We start from the raw sequence: 14,897 nt of genomic DNA, 5'->3' as shown, positions 1-14,897 counted from the left end.
CCCTCCCCCTTTCATGCCCTGTGAGTGTTTATATAGCATATATACATATACATACATATATACACACACATGCGTGCACACACACACATATTTTTATATATATATATATAAATTTGTGTGTGGGGGGGAATATTTTCCATACATCAATAACCTCAAAATGAAGAATGGGAGGAAGTAGGAATAATTTCATATATTTTTATATGTGAGATCATGTAGAAATCAGTGTGATGTAAATTTATTGTTTAATGTAACAAAGGAGTAGAGATGGATTTTCCCCAAAGCTGTAGTTGCTCTGTGCAGAAGCTATCCATTGTTAATGATTTACATAGAACATGCAGGGGTAAAAATACGTTATTTATTCTGCTGTCCCTCCTCCCGTGTAGTTGATGACTTTATAGCACTCATGGTCATGCAGACACGTCTATTCGGAGCTGATAGCTAATAATAAATTTCCTCACTGTAAATGTCAGTGGGTTTTTTGTGTTGCTGCCATTACATCTTGTTTGGAAGTGGGAGCGTTACCCAATTACGAGGAGGCACCAGATGGCATCATAAACAGGAATGCTCTGAATGTTTACCACTTATGTGCCTGGGTGAAATTAAGTAAGCTGACCTATCTTCAGTTGGAAATCATGATGTCAGTAGTATACAGGTGTTAATGTTGTTTGCTCTAAGTCAGAACATTCATTCTGGCCTGCAAAGCTTGTTTTTTATCTTGTTTCTTTCTACAGCCTTTTACAAAGGATTGTTCAGGTTGCAAACATGCTGGGTGTGAGAACTACTTGGAAAGGGAAGATAAATATTGTGTTATTCAGCATTACTCCAGCAATGTCACTCCAATCAAATTATGAATAACTGTATGTCACCATTGCTGCTTAGATGTGTGGTGCTGATTAATTTCAGTTTAAATTAAAGCTATGAAGCCTCTCAAGATTGATTTGTTTTTTGGATCCTATACATCTGTTGCACGAGTGGAGGTGCTTTCCTCTAGTGCAAGGAGTCACTTGCCAATGCAAGAGGTTCAAAGAGGCAACTTATGGGATCCATCTCAATGTTTCAGACCAGTTTTGGTTGTGGAAAGGTGGCATTTTTTTTACACATGTATAATTTGTGGATGGGAACCCTTGTCTAATACATGGTTTTAATCATGTTTTTGAAAACATGGGAAGATCACTGTGGATTGATAGGCCAGGAGAAGCAGTCCATGGTGAATGGTGCAACTGGGATTTAGTCTTGACAAGCTAAGTAGCCTGCTGAGTTGTGGCCCATGCAATTCTAGCAAGTGGTTTCTGAGGCCCAACTGGGAATGCTTCTGCAAGGTGTAACAATCCAAAGGAGTTTTTCCTGGGCTAGACTCAGAGCAGATGGCTCTATCAAATGTTCCCTTGACAATTTGCCCTCATGTCAACCATTTCCAAAGCATTTTGCCTCACTAGGAGGATGCTGGGACATTGGCTGCCCTGAAATGAAATGGTTTCAAACTAACCTTTTGATGCAAAAGGGCATTTGGTTCAGATTTTAAAAAACAAACCAAGTATATGACATCTCTCTTTTGGTCAAACATTGTATTGAAATGGACATAATATTTCATATTTAATTATCACATGCATGATCTGGTATCCAAAGTTGTGCGTATATACATTTTCTGCATCTGGTAGTTGTATGCAGAAATCCTCATTTAGATTTTTAAAAACAAGATAGAATTTATTTCATTTTAACTAAATTTTTGATTATATGTACTACTGGCCTTTAGAATTTAAGCTGTATTAAGCAAAGATAATGGTTTGTAATCTGTCATCCCAAGCAAAATTTGAAGCTTTCTCCCACCTAAGTAGTCTTCCTCCAACTAGAATGGTCCTTACTTCAACAAAAGAGACACTTAAACAGTTACACTCTCTTCAACCCCTTGAAGTCAGTGGGCTTAGAATAGTATAACACTGTTTAAGATTGCACTGATAAATTTGATGAACGTTCTTGAGGCTGGAGGAAATCTTCATAGGTCTATGGAACTTCCTCCAGCCTAGGATAGGATACCACCCAACAGGAATGTATGGTGCCATGTGATTTTCCGCAAAATAAATTTGTCATCAATGCTAGCTAAAATCTACCCTGTATTGGATGAGTGGAGATGGCTCCCTTGCTGTCATGGGCAAGAGTGCCAAGCAGGTAGACGAAGAAGCAGATGGAAAAAGAAAGGCAGAGGAAACAAATAGGTAAATTGAGAAACTGAACAGAAAGCCAGGACATTAACTATGTGAATAAAAGGGTGACAGGGTAGGAGGCTGAAGGGAGATAGCAATTGCAATTGGCCCAGAGGAACCAGAGTCAATGAAAGGAATGCAGATAGGACATGAGAAACGGGAGGTGTCCGCCAGAGGAACATAGACCTGGTTCAGCCACGCAATGAGTATTATGAGGGAAAGCATGTGTAGGATAGTCGGCCATCTTTGTTTCTGCCTGAGGTGCATTTTTCAGTCCAGAGGGAGAACTGCCAAGTGACTTTGGTGTGGTTTCCATGGTTACCTCTCCACAGTATTGTTTGCTTTGCAGCAGATTGACCTCCTGTTGCCATCCTGAAGCCAGTTGGCACAAAACAATACCGACTTGGAAAGATTTGGTGCCATATCCTACCTCCTAATGGGCTACATCTCCTGTCATTTTCTCGGATATGCCAGAGCATCAGCAGCGTGTTAAAGAAGCTCATGTATCACACGGCAGTGCATGTTTTGCTTGCAGCAGGTTGAAATAATAGCATGTATTCTGGTGATCCGCTGACTTGGAATCGGGCAGCCACAGTGGCCTTTATATTGGAATGTATCCGACACATTCCTGTGCTTGATAAATATGGCAGGTTTTGTTCACATCTGGTCCTCCTTCTGTCTTCTCTCTCATCATATTAGAGCTCATCTAATTTTGAACATCACCAGGTACAGAAAGGGGAGATGCAGAAGAATTTCAAAAAATTAAGAGGAGGGATAATTTCATCAAAAGGAAGAGACACTGTCATCTATGAAAAAGAAGAAGTGAACTGCCAAGTCCATGACCCTGCAGTCAGAAACATCCCAGTACAAATGTTCTTGCACCAACAGTGGCACCCTTAGCACAGGGAGAATAGATACAGCAACCCTCAGGGACAGGGGTATGTAAGATGAAGGGCCCTTAGTCGTTCCAGATGTGCAGCCTCATCTCCATCTCAGAAAGATGCCTCACATACCCAGAAAATGGGTTTCTGACTACTTTTGGTGTTGGTGATTGTTACATTTGGGGATTGGCTGGCCACTAACGTATCTTCATGGACTAAAGCGTCTTTGCTATTAGTGGTAATGGTTACAGGCTGTAATTTAAAGTTATCCCACCCTGTGCTTCATGGTATAGAGGCCATTGCTACTTCACTTCAAAAGTGTCAATTGAAGAAGTTCCTCAGTTCTTAGAGGGTTTTTGTTCTAAAATACTCAGGGTTGATAAGAAAGATGGAGGAGGGGCCAGAAGCCTCTTAGATTTGCATGATTTAAACCTTTATTTACAAGTTTTAAAAATTACAAATAGAATCATAGAATCATAGAATCATAGAGTTGGAAGGGGCCATACAGGCCATCTAGTCCAACCCCCTGCTCAACGCAGGATTAGCCCTAAGCATCCTAAAGCATCCAAGAAAAGTGTGTATCCAACCTTTGCTTGAAGACTGCCAGTGAAGAGGCGCTCACCACCTCCTTAGGCAGCCTATTCCACTGCTGAACTACTCTGACTGTGAAAAACTTTTTCCTAATATCTAGCCTATATCGTTGTACTTGAAGTTTAAACCCATTACTGCGTGTCCTCTCCTCTGCAGCCAGCTGAAACAGCATCCTGCCCTCCTCCAAGTGACAACCTTTCAAATACTTAAAGAGGGCTATCATGTCCCCTCTCAACCTCCTTTTCTCCAGGCTGAACATTCCCAAGTCCCTCAACCTATCTTCATAGGGCTTGGTCCCTTGGCCCCAGATCATCTTCGTCGCTCTCCTCTGTACCCTTTCAATTTTATCGACGTCCTTCTTGAAGTGAGGCCTCCAGAACTGCACACAGTACTCCAGGTGTGGTCTGACCAGTGCCGTATACAATGGGACTATGACATCTTGTGATTTTGATGTGATGCCTCTGTTGATACAGCCCAAAATGGCATTTGCCTTTTTTACCGCTGCATCACACTGCCTGCTCATGTTTAGTTTACAATCCACAAGTACCCCAAGGTCTCGTTCACACACAGTGCTACCTAGAAGCGTATCCCCCATCCAGTAGGCATGCTTTTCATTTTTCTGACCCAGATGCATAACTTTACACTTATCTTTATTAAATTGCATCTTGTTCTCATTTGCCCATTTTTCCATTGTGTTCAGATCTCGTTGAACTCTGTCTCTCTCTTCAAATGGTTGATGTTCCTGAAATTTTGAAGTTATTAAAACCAAACTTTTGGTTAATTGTTATTGATTTAAAGAATGCATACTTTCATATTTCTATTCATTCTACTTTCTGGATGTTCCTAAGTTTTAAGTGTGAAAGTAAAGTGTTTCAGTATTCTGTGCTCTCATTTGCGTTAGCTACAACTCCTAGGGTGTTCTCAAAATGTTTGACCCCAGCTATTGCCCACTTTAGTCAGAAAAGTTGTAGGATTTTTCCTTATCTAGACAACTAGTAGGTGGGGGCAGATTCCAAGGTAGAGCAGTAATATTGGAGAACTGTAAGATATTGGGTCTCCTGGTAAACTGGGATAAATCTTATGGTACCTACTCAGAATACTTAGTTTACTGGTTTGTTGGACTCCATTCAAGCAAAGGGGTTGCTCTCCCAGACAGAGTAGAGAAAATTATTCTAATGGTTACCCAGTTTTCTGCTTCTTTGTTTCCTGGTATATATGGCATCAACTGTGTCTGTTCTGCCTTTTCTATGTCCCATATGAGACAAACTTGGATTCTGTCATATTATATGGTATCCTGTTATATATTTATTCATTTAAAGATTTTAATGCCACCCTTCCCTGAGGGCTCAGGTTGGCTTACAACATATTAAAACCATAAAACAGAATTTAAACCTTACATTTAAAATCTAATATGTTGTTTCTCAGCCTTTTGGCTAAGGTCAAGTGTAGGGTGTGTGTAATATCTAATGGGCATTTAACAGCTTGTGCCTTCTCTCCAGTGTGAAGGAGGGAGTGGAATGCTGTGATGTTATTAACAATGGCGTGCTGATGTATATCCTGTATAGCAGGGGTAGTTAACCTGTGGTCCTCCAGATGTCCATGGACTACAATTCCCATGAGCCCCTGCCAGCGTTTTCTGGTAGGGGCTCATGGGAATTGTAGTCCATGGACATCTGAAGGACCACAGGTTGACTACCCCTGTTGTATAGGGAGGCCAGATTGCTGATGGTATTCTGAAGAACTTAACTATAGGCCTGGTGGAACAGCTCTGCTCGACAGTCCCTGCAAAACTGTTTTGGGTCCCGCGGGGCCCTGATCTCATTTGGAAGAGAGCTCCATCAGGCCAGCGCCAGGGCCAAAAAGTGTCTGGCTTTGGTTGAGGCCAATTTGATTTCTCTGGGCCCAGGGATCTTAAACAGATTTTGTATGCTCGACCCCAGATTTCTATGGAGGGGGGCATAAGGGCTTAAGGCTTTAAAGGTGAGTACCAGCACCTTGAGCATGATTCAGTTGTCAATCTGGAGCCAGTGCAGCAGGGACACATCTGGTTGAATGTGCTCTCTCCATCTGGTTCCTTTAAGGACCCAGGCAGCTGCATTCTGGACTAGTTGTAGTTTCTGGATCAGATACAAGGGTAGTCTTGCATAGAGCAAGCTGCAGTAGTCTAATTTGGAGGTGACCATGGCACAGATCACGGTGGCCAGACCTGGCATAAACAGATAGGGCACTAGAAAGTCTAGTGGGCATCATTTTTGACTTGGGCCTTCATTGATAACAAGGAGTTCAATATCACACCCAGGCTCCTAACAATGGTTGAAGTTGTTAGCTGAACCCTGTGAAGAACCGGGAGCGTAGCACCTCTCTTGGGGCCTGCTGACACAGCCAGAGGGTGTCATCAGCATATTGATGGCCTAGCCCAAAACTAGATTAGCTGGGTGAGGGGGCACATGTTAAACAACATCAGGAAGAGAATTGCTCCCTGAAGGACCCCACAAGTCAGAGTGTACTGCTAGGAGGTACCCTTCCATACTGCTACCCTCTATCCCCAACTTTGGAGGAAGAACTACAACTTCTTCAAGGCTATGTCCTGTACCTCCATGTCAGCTAGGCATTGAATGAGTAGCCCGTGGTCTACAGTACTGAACGCTGCTGGGAAACCTAATAAAATTAGCAGTGTCTACCCACCTAGATCCAACTTTCTCTAGAAATCCTCTATCAGGGTAACCAGAGCTGTCTGTACCCCCATGACCAGGCCTGAAACTGGATTGGAAAGGATCAAGACCTGATTTTCTTCAAGAAAGCTCTGTAGTTGTTCCACAACCACCCGCTCAACTACCTTACCCAGGAACGGTAGATGCTAAGCCGGGTGGTAGTTGACTGTGTTGATCGCATCCAGTGTTGTTTTTTCAAAAGTGGCCTGACCACTGCCTCCTTTAGCTTCTCGGGAAAGTCCCTGAGGTCACAGATAAGGTGATAATGTCCCAGAGAGCGGCCTGTCCCTTCTCATCACTGGCTTCCATCAGCCAAGAGAGGCACAGCTCAAGGGGGCAAGTGGGGGGCTGAATAGCTGTCAGAACTCTGTCCTCATCAGTCAAGGGCCTTGGGACAGCCAAGGGGCCTCCAGTTTACTCACTGCATCAATCATGGTGGGAAAGTCTTGGTGGAGTGACAAGGTTTTCTTGGGGGGGGGGGACTTGCCTCACAGCTGTGGAATTTCTGATGGTTATGTCAAAGACTGGATTGTTCTGAACAATTGTGCAGGGCGAAAGCTCGTGGAGGCAATAGAGGCCATAAAGTGCTCTCTCTTTCAGGCCTTCACTGCCATCTCATAAGCATCTTATAAGATATTCTTGAAGTTTCATCATGAATTTTCCACCAAACCTGCTCCGTCTCAGTGCCCATTTCTGTTCGCACAGCTCCTTTGTATAACAAGCAGCAGGCTGGGATCAGGACTGGGGAGAGTGTTGGGGAGCAATTTCGTCAATGGCTTCAGAGAGTCAGCAAAGCCAATCCTCTACGAGCTCATTGCTTGAGTTGCCAGGAGGCATCGGACCCTGCAGAGTATACCCATATCCAATTCCTTCCTCCTAGCAGCCTCAATTAATTATAGTAGTAAATCTCAGTCAATAATGCAAAATATAGTCTAATCCTTTAACCCCCATCCCACTCCCACCACAGTCTAACAATCAGGTTACATTATAGGGTATATGCATAGGGTATATTTCCATACCCAGGCGGGTGATCTGTTCCTTTTTTTGATGGGGCATTCAGAATCTCTCCCAAGGGATATCATTTGCAGTACCTACTCATGAAGTAGGTCAGTCCTAGAGGAGATCAGCCCAGACTGCTCCTTAGAAGGCCAGATCCTGAAGATGAAACTCAAATACTTTGGCCACCTCATGAGAAGGAAGGACTCCCTGGAGAAGAGCCTAATGCTGGGAGAGATCAAGGGCAAAAGAAGAAGGGGACGACAGAGAATGTGGTGGCTGGATGGAGTCAATGAAGCAGTAGGTGCAAACTTAAATGGACTCTGGGGAATGGTAGAGGACAGGAAGGCCTGGAGGATCATTGTCCATGGGGTCGCGATGGGTCGGACACGACTTTGCACCTAACAACAACTCATGAAGTAATGTTGATGACTGATGCCTCACTTTCATGCTGGGAGGGATTCATTCTGAGGAGTTTTCTGCACAGGGGAGGTGGTCTAACCTTCTGGAATTGAGAGTTGTGAAATATGCCTTTAGCTGTTTTGCAGATCTCATCTGGAACTGAGCTGCCTTTCTACAAACAATGTAGTCCCTGTGTTTTACATAAACATATGCCAGGAGGCTATGCGACATGGGAAATAATCCTGGTTCTCAGTGCATTTATGCAAGCCATCCATATTCCTGGGACATTGAATGCAGAAGTGGACAAGCTCAGCAGGGAGATTACCATATTCCACAAATGGGCTTTGAAACAGGAATATGTAGAGCAGATTTTTAATATTTTGGGTGTACCCAAAATAGACTTAGTTGCTACGCTCAAAGAATTTGTTCCTAGGGAGGCAGGGCTTCATTGGGAGATACCTTCCAATTAATATGGGATGCCTGTTCTACAGCCCCTCCCCCAAATTCCTATGTTGCTCAGGATCTTGGAGAAAGCCAGAAGCGAGGTGATCCTGATTGCCCCCTTCTGACTATGTTAAATTTGGTTCCCCACTTTATTGGAAATGCCTAAGGGGAGATTTCTTCAACTATCCAGGGAAGCAGCTCTGTTTATTCTACCACATCTGAACCAACTCATGAAGGCTTGGGACAAAGATCTAAATTTCTCACACCAGGTGAATGAGAACTTGTTGAATTCATGTAGGCCCATTACTAGGAGATCCTATCTGTATGTGGAGGTTATTTCCCTTTGATGTGAAGACCTTTATGGTTGCATATGGTTTTTTAATATTTACTTACCTTGGATGAAAAAAGGTTAATACCTGAAGATGCAGAAAATTAATGCTACCATGTTGGAATAGAAATGGTTTCCTTTTTTTCTCCCATCATTGGTCAAGAAGGTTTCTTAAAGGACTACAGAATCTTTACCTCCTAGGGACCTACTGATCCCACAGTGGTCCTTATCTTTAGTTTTGTCACACTTAATGCATAGGCCCATTGAACTACTCATTACATCCTCATTAGAATTACTTTCCATGAAATTTGTTTTTGGGTGGCAATTACCTCAGCAGGATGGGTTAGTGACCTAACTGCCTTGTGAGTGGATTCTCCATTCTTAATTTCCCCCCCCCCCCCCCAGTCATGGGTTCTAGTTTGTCATTCATTCCAAAGGGAGTCTCAGGGTTTAATCTTGCCAATATTTCCCCTCCATCCTCGGTTCCAGTATTCATTGGATGTCAGTACTCTTATTTTATCTAAAGAAGACATTTTGTAAGGAAGAATTTTGTAAGGAAGGTGCACTGTTTGTGTGTATTGCAGGCCCTAATGGGGTAAGTGCGCTTCATCTCAGATAGAATCATAGGAATAACAGAAGATCGGAATAATGTTTGCTCTCTTCCAGATGTCCTCCAGGACATCTCCAGTCCTTAAAGAGGTCCCGAAGATGATGGACAAGGGTTCTGCAAGTCCTCCGGAAAGTTCTTTGAGCACTCTCGGGTGCATTTCATCTGGCCCAGGGGATTTGAACTCATCCAGTGCAGCTAAATACCTCTCGACAGCCTCTCTGTCCATGTCAACCTGCCACCCAGACACTATCCCTTGGCTACTGCCATCTCTAGATATGCCTAAACCCTTTGATTTGAAATAGGAACAATGCTCTGAAAATTCTCATTTGTGTAAATAAGGCTCATGCATAAGACTTTCCTGCTGGATTGTACCCCCAAAATTCAAACTCCTTTCAGTTAGAAGTACAAGGGTGCCCACTTAAATCACTGGAGAAAGATGCCCTTTTTAGTAAACAATACAGATAATTGGGTGCTGTGGTTTTAAGCAGTCATCCCAGAATACTTTGGGAGATTTGCTGGAATATTTTAAGGATACCTCTTAATTCTTACTAAATTTAACAGACGTTGGCCACTGGATGTCATTATAGTACTGCAAAATCACTATCTGGGAGGTGAAACGACAAGAATGAAATGAAGGATTCTAAAACAGAATGCCATTTTAATAAGTTGTTCATACATTTATATTCAGAATATGTTCCTCTTGTGTCAATCTGCACTTCAAGAAATATTCATTGAGGCCTGTGTAGTGAATCAGTAACAACCCTGTGCACAGAAATCCTTTTTCTGCTGTTCTGAAAATTTCAGGCAGCTGCACATTTTGCTGTTGCCATGGACGACCCCTCTGCTACCTCCGGCTTTTCTGCAGCAAGTATGGGTGTCCTAGCATGCGTGTCTGGCTTTGAGAATGTGCACTTAGGTTTGATGTCCATGCACGACACATGTAGCTGTGGGAAACATTTGCGTGATATCCAAAAGCAATGGATACCATCTTGAGGATTAACATTCAAATTCAAATCAATAACTTCCCTACTATTTATAAAATTTAGATTGCTCCTCAATGAATGAAAATTTATAAATATACAAAAACAGTGAAATGGTCCAGTTAATTAGTTAAATCAACTGTTATGTGTCCTATGGCAAAAAAACAAGGCCAAGGCCAATGGTGCAAAACAAAATAAATATATATATTATGACTGAGTTAAAATTCCCATTAGCCTTGGAGGTATTTTTTATCTCTTACCAAGTGATGTAGCTCATTTATTTTCTCCATATAACATGTACAGCCTGAACAACACAAAGGTTCCAATTTATAATTGTGTTGGATCCAGCATAGTGATTCCCTGGACACAAGGACTTCGGCCTGTTGAGTGTGACTTTTGCAGTACAGCATTCCTGCTGCAGTTTGAAGTGCCCTCCTCCCCAACCCCCACAAAGCAGAATTTCAGGGAGTATTTCAGGCTGCCTCAGGAGGGGGAACCACAAAATGTTTGCGCTTAGCATTCATGAAAATTCAACACAGGATCCACCTCAGTGCCCTCTTTCATTTGGCTAAGGTTGCCAACTCCAGGTTGGGAAATTCCTGGGGATTTGGGTGCTAGAGTTAGGGAGAATGGGGTGTGGGGAATGGGAAACCTAAATGCACATTCTCAAAGCCAGATCGGTTACAGTGCCATAGGGTCCACCCTCCAAAGCATCTGTTTCCTCCAAGGGAACTGATCTCTGTACTCTGAAGGTCACTTGTAATTCTGGGGAGCTGCAGGCTCTGCCTGGAAGTGGCTGAGCCTACATACTGCTTGGGCGTCTGATAAAATGTTTAGGAAAGGTATTTAGAAAGAGGCTAGGAAAGATAACCAATGATGTGTCTATTGAATATTTGTTTTATTTTTAAAGTTTTGTTAATTCAGTTGTTTAAGTTTACTATATATGGACAAGTCTGACAGTGTTGAAAATCATCATGATGTGCTTTTTCCAAATCCTGGTTGTAGGTCTCTTAGGCCAGAAACAGATGTGACAAAAATTACAAATACCTTTTTCATCTACAGAAGGTGAAGGCACCCATGCATGTACAGTCATAGAATCATAGAATCATAGAGTTGGAAGGGGCCATACAGGCCATCTAGTCCAACCCCCTGCTCAACGCAGGATCAACCCAAAGCATCCTAAAGCATCCAAGAAAAGTGTGTATCCAACCTTTGCTTGAAGACTGCCAGTGAGGGGGAGCTCACCACCTCCTTAGGCAGCCTATTCCACTGCTGAACTACTCTGACTGTGAAAAACCTTTTCCTGATATCTAGCCTATATCGTTGTACTTGTAGTTTAAACCCATTACTGCGTGTCCTCTCCTCTGCAGCCAATGGGAACAGCATCCTGCCCTCCTCCAAGTGACAACCTTTCAAATACTTAAAGAGGGCTATCATGTCCCCTCTCAACCTCCTTTTCTCCAGGCTGAACATTCCCAAGTCCCTCAACCTATCTTCATAGGGCTTGGTCCCTTGGCCCCAGATCATCGTCGCTCTCCTTTGTACCCTTTCAATTTTATCTACGTCCTTCTTGAAGTGAGGCCTCCAGAACTGCACACAGTACTCCAGGTGTGGTCTGACCAGTGCCGTATACAATGGGACTATGACATCTTGTGATTTTGATGTGATGCCCCTGTTGATACAGCCCAAAATGGCATTTGCCTTTTTTACCGCTGCATCACACTGCCTGCTCATGTTTAGTTTACAATCCACAAGTACACCAAGGTCTCGTTCACACACAGTGTTACCTAGAAGCGTATCTCCCATCCAGTAGGCATGCTTTTCATTTTTCTGACCCAGATGCAGAACCTTACACTTATCTTTATTAAATTGCATCTTGTTCTCATTTGCCCATTTTTCCATTGTGTTCAGATCTTGTTGAACTCTGTCTCTATCTCCCGGAGTATTTGCCACTCCTCCCAATTTGGTGTCATCTGCAAACTTGATGAGTAGTCCCTCCACCCCCTCATCTAGATCATTAATAAATATGTTAAAAAGTACCGGGCCAAGCACCGAGCCCTGAGGTACCCCGCTACTCACCTCTCTCCAGTCTGATGAAACACTATTGACAACAACTCTTTGAGTGCGGTTCTCTAACCAATTCCCTATCCACCTAACTATCTGAAAATCCAGATTGCAGTCCTTCAGCTTATCCATCAGAACATCATGGGGAACCTTATCAAAAGCTTTACTAAAATCCAAGTAAATGACATCAACCGAATTTCCACGATCCAGCAAACCTGTTACTTGGTCAAAAAAGGAAACCAGGGTGTAAACTGCACGGAGCTTTTATTTCACTCCCAGGTCGATTCAGTCCCTCCTGTCTACACTGAAATCGATTTCCAGTTTGATTTCCATCGATGGAAATTTTCCATCTGCAACCGTCATGCCTCGACCCGCATTCACCGTACCTTTGCCTCGGAATATCAGGGAGCGCTTATTTTCCGGAATATCCACCAAGTCGCGCCGGATGCACCAAAGGATCCACGTGTAGATGTCCTCGGCACTCGGATTATCCGGCATTCCTCCCCCCGCTCCTCCCCAATAGTGACGTTATGGAACTATCTTTTGCTGATTGGTCAACCAACCCTCGCATTTCCAATGCTGACACTGCGTGGTTCTCTCTTGCTGATTGGTCGACAACCCCCCCCTTTCCAATGCTGACTGAACGTGTTTATCTCCTGCTGATTGGTCGACTCGCGGAGTCGAAAGAAAGGGGGAATAATTGTTTCACGGGTAAATACACTGTTCAGCTCTGTTTTGAGAGCTTAGATTGCTTGAGACAGCACAGAAATGGAAAAGTGTTCAAATACGGTAATAAAAAAACATATCCAGGCGCACTCTGGTGGGAAGTACGTCAGAACGTCAGGAATCAATTTAAACTAACATGATGCAGATGACGCAAGTATGTTAAAGCTGTTTCGTTTCGGAAATAATGTTTGTTGCAGATCACTCATAATGCCCGAGCCCGAATCGGGCGGAGATCGGCAAGAATAAAAGCAGGAAAATCAAGAGATGCAGAATAGGCAGGACCTGTTGGTCTGGCAGGACCTGTTGGAGACAAATCCATGCTGACTTCCTTGGATCACCAAATTGTCCTCCAGATGTTTGCAGATCGCTCCCTTTAATATCTGCTCCATTATCTTCCCCACAGCAGAGGTTAGACTCACTGGTCCGTAGTTTCCCGGGTCATCCTTCCTCTCTTTTTTGAAGATCGGAATAACGTTTGCTCTCTTCCAGTCCTCCAGGACATCTCCAGTCCTTAAAGAGGTCCCAAAGATGATGGACAAGGGCTGTGCAAGTTCTCCGGAAAGTTCTTTGAGTACTCTCAGGTGCATGTCATCCGGCCCAGGGGATTTGAACTCATCCAGTGCAGCTAAATGCCTCTCGGCAACCTCTCTATCCATATTAACCTGCCACCCAGACACTATCCTTTGGCTACTCAGTCCTGACTCAAGGGTGAGACAAAAAGAAACTAACTACAATATAGCTACACATAAAGTACTAATGTACAAAATATTGTGTATGATTTAATTATACATTCAAAATACTAAATTCTCATGTGTACAGTTTGCCTTTTACGGATGTACAAATCTATGAGTTTTGTCACATTTGTTTTTTGCCTTTTGGAAAGCATTTTTGGGATCATACGTTATATTTTCTTCAGTTTGTTAGAAACCAAACTGAAATATAAAGCTGCACAATATGTAACTCTCACTGTTCTTAATGTGATGCTAAATATGAGGACTAATTTGAATGATTCATTTCTTTAGTTTGAAAGGGAACAATCTGTTTCCCATTAAGAATAATGACTCAAGTTCTCCCCATTTTGATGGCCTGGTATTAATGGCACAAAATGAAATGGGTCTTTATTAACTCTTCAGGAAATGCTATTGCTTGCAGGATAAATTAAGTCAGAACTCATGGTATAAGGTAGGAGTGGCTAAATTGTGGCTCTCCAGATGTCCATGGACTACAGTTCCCATAATCTATGCCAGCACTGGCAGGGTTACATAGGAATTGTAGTCCATGGACATCTGGAGAGTCACAGTTTGGCCACCCCTGGTTTGTGGGAACAGAGCTCCTTGGAATAGATGGGGGTTCCCCAGACTGGGACACCTGGGCATCGTGGGACCTGCCAGTATTTCCCTTGGTGCCTGCTTAGCTTTTCAGAAGGTGGGCAGGATATTATAAGTCAGGGGTTGTTGTTGGCTGTCCTCTTTCAAATGAGAGGGTTTTCCACTGGGTTTTCTGGGGGCACCTGGGCTTTCTTTAGTCAATGTGTAGTTTAATTATTCATGGTTTCCTTATTGTCAGGAGTTATGAGGGAGGAGATATTCCACCATTTCATGAGGCTGCCATTTTGGGTTGGTGCTCACCACTCTCAAAATTCCAAAGGTTCCTGTAGGCTCAACATTTGGGGGATCCGCATTGGTCAAGTTACTACTTTTAAAGACCTAGAACAAAACTTGGATGCCCAAATAGTGCAAATTAAGATGAAAGCAGCCCAGTGTTTCTGTAGAGGTTGAGACATAAATAAACATAAAAATTGTTGTTTTATGATTCCTTGATGCTTGTGTTTCTTCCCAGCTTTGATATGTGGCTTCAGTCTGTTGTAGATGTGGGAAATCAGCAATTATAGCAGTGGTCCAAAATAAACTTCTAAGGAAATTGTTACTCTTGCTAGAAAACATTTCACTGGCAATACTGAGGT

The 14,897-nt window shown here is 43.1% G+C and overlaps 1 protein-coding gene across 4 annotated transcripts in view; it reads left to right on the top strand.

Annotated features, from left to right (window-relative positions):
* The window catches only part of CFAP61 (cilia and flagella associated protein 61), a 177,596-nt gene that overhangs the window by 67,586 nt on the left and 95,113 nt on the right, over window positions 1–14,897 (top strand). The gene's annotated exons all lie outside the window — the stretch shown is intronic.

This window comes from Paroedura picta, chromosome 14 (genome assembly GCF_049243985.1).
Source record: "Paroedura picta isolate Pp20150507F chromosome 14, Ppicta_v3.0, whole genome shotgun sequence".
In the NCBI taxonomy this organism is placed as follows: Eukaryota; Metazoa; Chordata; class Lepidosauria; order Squamata; family Gekkonidae; genus Paroedura; species Paroedura picta.
Note: the sequence above shows the minus strand (reverse complement) of the source record. Positions and strands in the feature narration are given on the sequence as shown.